General features: G+C 44.1%; 1 pseudogene; it reads left to right on the top strand.

The window, feature by feature from the left end:
- Nucleotides 1-709: 709 nt before the first annotated feature.
- The window catches only part of LOC139539297 (uncharacterized), a 67,411-nt pseudogene continuing 62,120 nt past the window's right edge, over nucleotides 710-6,000 (top strand).

Raw genomic sequence — 6,000 nt, 5'->3', positions numbered from 1 at the left:
GCATGACTTGACCTTCGCCTCTCCCGAGCCTGTTGGGGAGTTGCAGCAATGAGACAAGATCATACTTGGATATCATAAAACTGGGGAGAAAAAAACAACAGCACGTAATTAAGAAGTGCCCATCCAAGAAGGCTCAAGGTCATTGGCCACAGATAAAATTATGTCAAACCACGTTATAGCTTTGATTGGACTGATCATGTCAACGTCATACTTCAAAATCTTAGCTAGCAAGCTAGCAGTCATCATGAATCAAGTTGACATTCTACTGGCAAATCCTATTCAATCCTTGTCATATGAAATTAAATGATGAAGTTAAATTATAGATAAAACGTATCGCTGCTCATCGGCCATTGGACATAAACATTACACAACAAGTTGGAAATTGTAAATTCATCAATGAGGGGTTTGGAAGGAATCAGTGGCTAACTGCAAGCATTGCAAAGCAAACACTAGCCTGCTATTCAGTGGAGTTTTCCAAGTCTGGGTTTAAGGGTCTCTTTTCCAAGTTTAAAATGATAGTCCCGTGTGGCTCAGTTGGTAGAGCATGGCGCTTGCAACGCCAGGGTTGTGGGTTCATTCCCCAAGGGGGGACCAGGATGAATATGTATGAACTTTCCAATTTGTAAGTCGCTCTGGATAAGAGCGTCTGCTAAATGACTTAAATGTAAATGTAATAAACATTCAACATTGGCCATGTTGTAAATCCAGCATGACTTCTGCCGTGTTCAAAACAACTGGAAACTCAGAACTGGGAAATCTCAGACTTCCGTGAGTTCATGTCAACTGAGAACTGAAAAAGAAGAGCTTTGACTCGGAAAACTTTCTAGAGCTCCGATATGAAGATCACTGATGTCATGATTCGACCTTGTTTTTGACTGGGTCATTGTAAATAAGATTTTGTTCTTAACTGGCTTGCCTAGTTAAATAATAGTTAAATAAAAATGTTTTGAAATGATTTTGCAGTTGCTGTACAACTCCCGCCATATTATTGTAGCTCTCTACCTTTACTTTGTATTATCATAGCTGCTGTAATAGTCTCTGCTTACTATTGTATTAGTTAATTAGATTAATTAGTATATTAGCATTAGAGAATACACTGAGCGTAGAAAACATTAGGAACATCTGCTCTTTCCACAAAATAGACTGACCAGGTGAATCCAGGTAAAAGCTATGATCCCTTATTGATGTCACTTGTTAAATCCACTTTAATCAGTGTAGATGAAGGGGAGGAAACACGATAAAGAAGGATTTTTAAACCTTGAGACATGGATTGTGTTTGTGTGCCATTCAAAGGGTGAATGGGCAAGACAAAAGATTCAAGTGCCTTTGAACGGAGTATGGTAGTAGGTGCCAATCGCATTGGTTGGAGTGTGTCAAGAACTGCAACGCTGCTGAGTTTTTCATGTTCAACAATTTCACGTCTTTGTCAAGAATGGTCCACCACACAAAGGACATCCAGCCCACTTCACACAACTGGGGGAAGCATTGGAGTCTACATGGGCCAGTAACCCTGTGGAATGCTTTCGACATCTTGTAGACCATGCCCCAACAAATTGAGGCTGTTCTGAGGGAAAAAGGGGGTGCGACTCAATATTAAGGTATTCCGAATGTTTTGTACACTCAGTGTATAATACATGTAAAATGTGTCAAATTGCTGGAAATCAGCTTTAAAACTGAATTTTAAAGCTGATACTAATTTTAAATAGCTGATACTATTTGAGAAGGTCAGGTCACACACATTTTCTAGGGGGTAAGGTCTGGATGGATATTGTCATTTATCATTTATCATAGTAACAAACCCCCACCTTGCAATCTATACAAACCCAAAATGGTTACACCCCTCTTGTTGGCAGAGAGGAAAAAATATCAGTTTTAAAGCTCATTTCCTGCAATTTGACACATTTTACATGTCTTCTATTTTACATGTCACTGAGTGTATACACTGAGTGGTCAGCCCCCCCCAACCCCACAATTCAGCTGAAACTGAATGGTGGGGGTTGGCCAATTTACCTAGCAGCACTTGACTTATTGGGCATCTCCCTCCTCAGACCCCTGGGTGGTGATGACCCTCTCGCTGCAGGTCCGACGCTGACCCTACCATTCTCTAGGGTCAGAAGGATCTCAGTCACAGACCCCATGAAAGCTTGACATCTCTCCTGGAGAAGGGAGCAGTCACAAGAGTAAAAGCATCAGAACCGCAAGATTACTTTTACTCAAACTGTTTCCGAAGAAAGACGGAGGCTTCCATCCAGTTCTGGATTTAAAACAGTTAAATGTTTTCCTAAAAGTTCTCGCCTTTTACATGTTGCGGATGTTCAATGTTCTCCAGATCGTAGCCACAGGGGAATGGTAGACTTAAAGGACGCTTACTTTCAAATAAAATAATATAAAATAAAATGTTATTGGTCACATACACATGGTTAGCAGACGTTATTGAGAGTGTAGTGAAATGCTTGTGCTTCCAGATCTGACAGTGCAGCAGTATCTAACAGGTAATATCTAACAATTCCACAACAAAACCTAATACACACAATCTAGTAAAGGAATGGGATAAGAAAATATAAGTATAAAATATATGGATGAGCAGTGACAGAGTGGCTGCTAAGATGCAATAGATAGTAAATAATAGATAGTGAAAGATACAGTATACAGTATATACATATGAGATGAGTAATGTGAGATATGTAAATATTCTTAAAGTGGCACTATTAAAGTGACTAGTGTTCCATTTATTAAAGTGGCCATTGATATCAAGTCTGTAGGTAGGCAGCCGCCTCTCTGTGCTAGTGGTGGCTGTTTAACAATCTGATGGCCTTGAGACAGAAGCTTTTTTTCAATCTCTCTTTCCCAGCTCTGATGCACCTGTACTGACCTCGCCTTCTGGATGGTAGCGGGGTGAACAGGTAGTGGCTTGGGTGGTTATTGTCCTTCACGTTCCTGTCTTACCGGAACACAGACGTTTTCTACAGTTCCCCTTCCAAGGCCAGGCATACCAGTTGGTGATATTACCCTTCAGCCTCTCCCTGGCTTCTCGTGTCTTCACAAGATGCGTGAGTGCAGCCCTGAGCTTCCTCCACCTACAGGGAATCAAGATCCTTCCTTACCTCAATGACTGGTTCATCTGGGCCCCCTCTCACAAGAGTGTGGCCGAGAGCACAGCACTGACACTGACCCACATCACTGTCTTACCGTGAAGAACGAAAAGAGCAACTTAACATCAAGCTAAAAGATCACCTTTATTGGCATGACTCTGAACTCCTGCACCATGAGGGCGTATATAACCCCTCGGCGCATGGACAGCGTTCTTCATCTTCTGCAACAATTCCAGTTGAACATGTTGGTGAAAGTACGAACGTTCCAACAACTGATGGGCATGCTCGCTGCGGCCTCCTCATGACACCGTTAGGCCTGCTATCTTTAAGACTACTAAAAGAAGAGACGACTGAGGTGCCCAATGTGGGACAGACTATTAGTAAGGGGGCAGGACAGACTGGTAAGGGAAGGGGCAAAGATGCGCCAGCTTCCAAATCCCGCTGGATGGAGACACTGAGTCATGAGAAGAAAACTAAAACAAAGACACTGAAGCAGAAATTAGACAGAGTTTTAACCTGTGAAAACGAGCAAACTGAAGCTAACAGGTACCTCACATAAAACCATATTGACAAAAGCAGGAAGAAATACAGGATCAACGGCTAAAAAGAGCAAAACTATGAAAAACCAAGCGCCAACTTTGGCAGCTGCAAACAAAAAGCACACTATACCAGCTGCACCGGATGCTTCTGCTCCTGTGCCTATTAAAAACGCCAAAGGGAAGGGGAACGACTCGAAGGAGCCGGCTCCTGAATTGTAAGAGGCAGAGGCCAGAGCCCAGAAGCTGGCTAAGCTGAAGGAGTGGGAGAGGAAGGCCGAGGCCTGGGAGCTGGCTGAGCTGAAGGAGTGGGAGAGGAAGGCCGAGGCCCGGGAGCTGGCTGAGCTGAAGGAGTGGGTGAGGAAGGCAGAGGCCCGGAAGCTGGCTGAGCTGATGGAGTGGGAGAGGAAGGCCCGGGGCCCGGGAGCTGGCTGAGCTGAAGGAGCGGGAGAGGAAGGCCGAGGCCAAGGCCCGGGAGCTGGCTGAGGTGGAGGAGCTAGAGACAAAGCTCAACCAGTGGGCTATGTTGGCCAGCACGTGCAGGACAACAGCGAGGCCAGGGTGTACGGGGATGTCCAGCGTAGTGTGCGCTGCTACCTAGAGGTCTGTGTGTGCTGTGAGAACATCGACCGTGCCCATCGCTTCCTGTTCAGCCACCACCGCATCAGCCGGCGCAAGCTGCTCCACATAGGTTTCTACAACATCATGATAAGAGTCTGGGCCAAGAAAGTAAGTGCTGCTCACTCTTGTATTTCTATGGCATGTAGAAATATCCTAGAATGATGTGGTATTTTAGAGACTTAGAAATTATGCATGACCTCCTTTTATATCCATCCAAGGTCTGTCTGTCATGTGGCGTGTTCCCTAATGCATTACACATAATAGAGAATAAGATAGAGAATTGTCCTGAGTTTATCTCTTCTTGTTGAATTGTATCGTTCTTTGAACCAGATTGGGTGAATCTAGTAGAAGAGGCAGGTCTGAGGCCTAACTTTGGCTCCTACTGGGCTGCTCTAGAGTGTATGGGCCGGACCTCTAATTGTTCTCCATAGCTAATCAACAGGTAGGCTAACCCACAGACATATCCATTTACAGCTTGGAAATCCTACTGTAACGCTAGGTAAAGGTATATGAGTTTTACATGTGTAGCCTGAGTTTGCCACTAGATGTCAGGCTCCTAGTAGCTTTGGTGTTCTTGTTTCTCTGTATATTTATTCTAGCCACTTCTGGGATTTGGTGTTTGAGTAGGTCTAGACAAGCTGCTGGGATTCACAAAAGCCTGCATTTATTTGTAGTATTCAGATGCCTTGAAGCATGTAGCCCACGTAAACAACAACATACCCTTGACCAAACTGTAAACAGATCTCCTCAGATGGTTTCACTTTTGGTAGATAGGCCTATTTAATGATACTATTTTATTTTCCAACTAACTTTAGAAGTAATATCCCACCCCCCTCTATTTTATACTATGGCTTGCCTTTGCCCACTTTTAGAGCAATTCATACCCTCTAGCAAGCTGCTATAATAAATAGTTCCTTTAATATGTTGTAGAGTGGGGCATTGTGGGCTATTGTTGAGGGCTGTGGAGAGGTGTTATGAGTGCCAGTGAAGCGTCTTTCCTGGAAGTGAGGTGGCAGGACAAGTGTTATACTTCATCCTACCTGACCCATCATTTCTTGCTTTCCTCCATCACTGTCTATGGACCTATTGTGGTCTCAACAGAAACCAAGTGGAGGAAACTGTTTTCAAGTGGACTGGTTATTATCTGCACACTGTTTTGTAAATGGTTAATTTATCCTCCTGACATATCTTTCTATGTTGTGTTTTTAATTGTGTCGACTCTTGGCCAACCGAACAGGAGCTTGGGACGTTGTAAATGCATGCTCTTCAACCGATCGCTGCCTGCTCCTGCCCGCCTGTCCAACATCACTACTTTGGACGGCTCTGACTTAGAATATGTGGACAACTACAAATACCTAGGTGTCTGGTTAGACTGTAAACTCTCCTTCCAGACTCACATCAAACATCTCCAATTTAAAGTCAAATGTAGAATTGGCTTCCTATTCCGCAACAAAGCATCCTTTACTCATGCTGCCAAACATACCCTTGTAAAACTGACCATCCTACCAATCCTCGACTTCGGTGATGTCATTTACAATATAGCCTCCAAAACCCTACTCAATAAATTGGATGCAGTCTATCACAGTGCCATCCGTTTTGTCACCAAAGCCCCATATACTACCCACCACTGCGACCTGTACACTCTCGTTGGCTGGCCCTCGCTTCATACTCGTCGCCAAACCCACTGGTTCCAGGTCATCTACAAGACCCTGCTAGGTAAAGTCCCCCCTTATCTCAGCTCGCTGGTCACC

The sequence above is a fragment of the Salvelinus alpinus genome, chromosome 15 (genome assembly GCF_045679555.1).
Source record: "Salvelinus alpinus chromosome 15, SLU_Salpinus.1, whole genome shotgun sequence".
In the NCBI taxonomy this organism is placed as follows: domain Eukaryota; kingdom Metazoa; phylum Chordata; class Actinopteri; order Salmoniformes; family Salmonidae; genus Salvelinus; species Salvelinus alpinus.
Note: the sequence above shows the minus strand (reverse complement) of the source record. Positions and strands in the feature narration are given on the sequence as shown.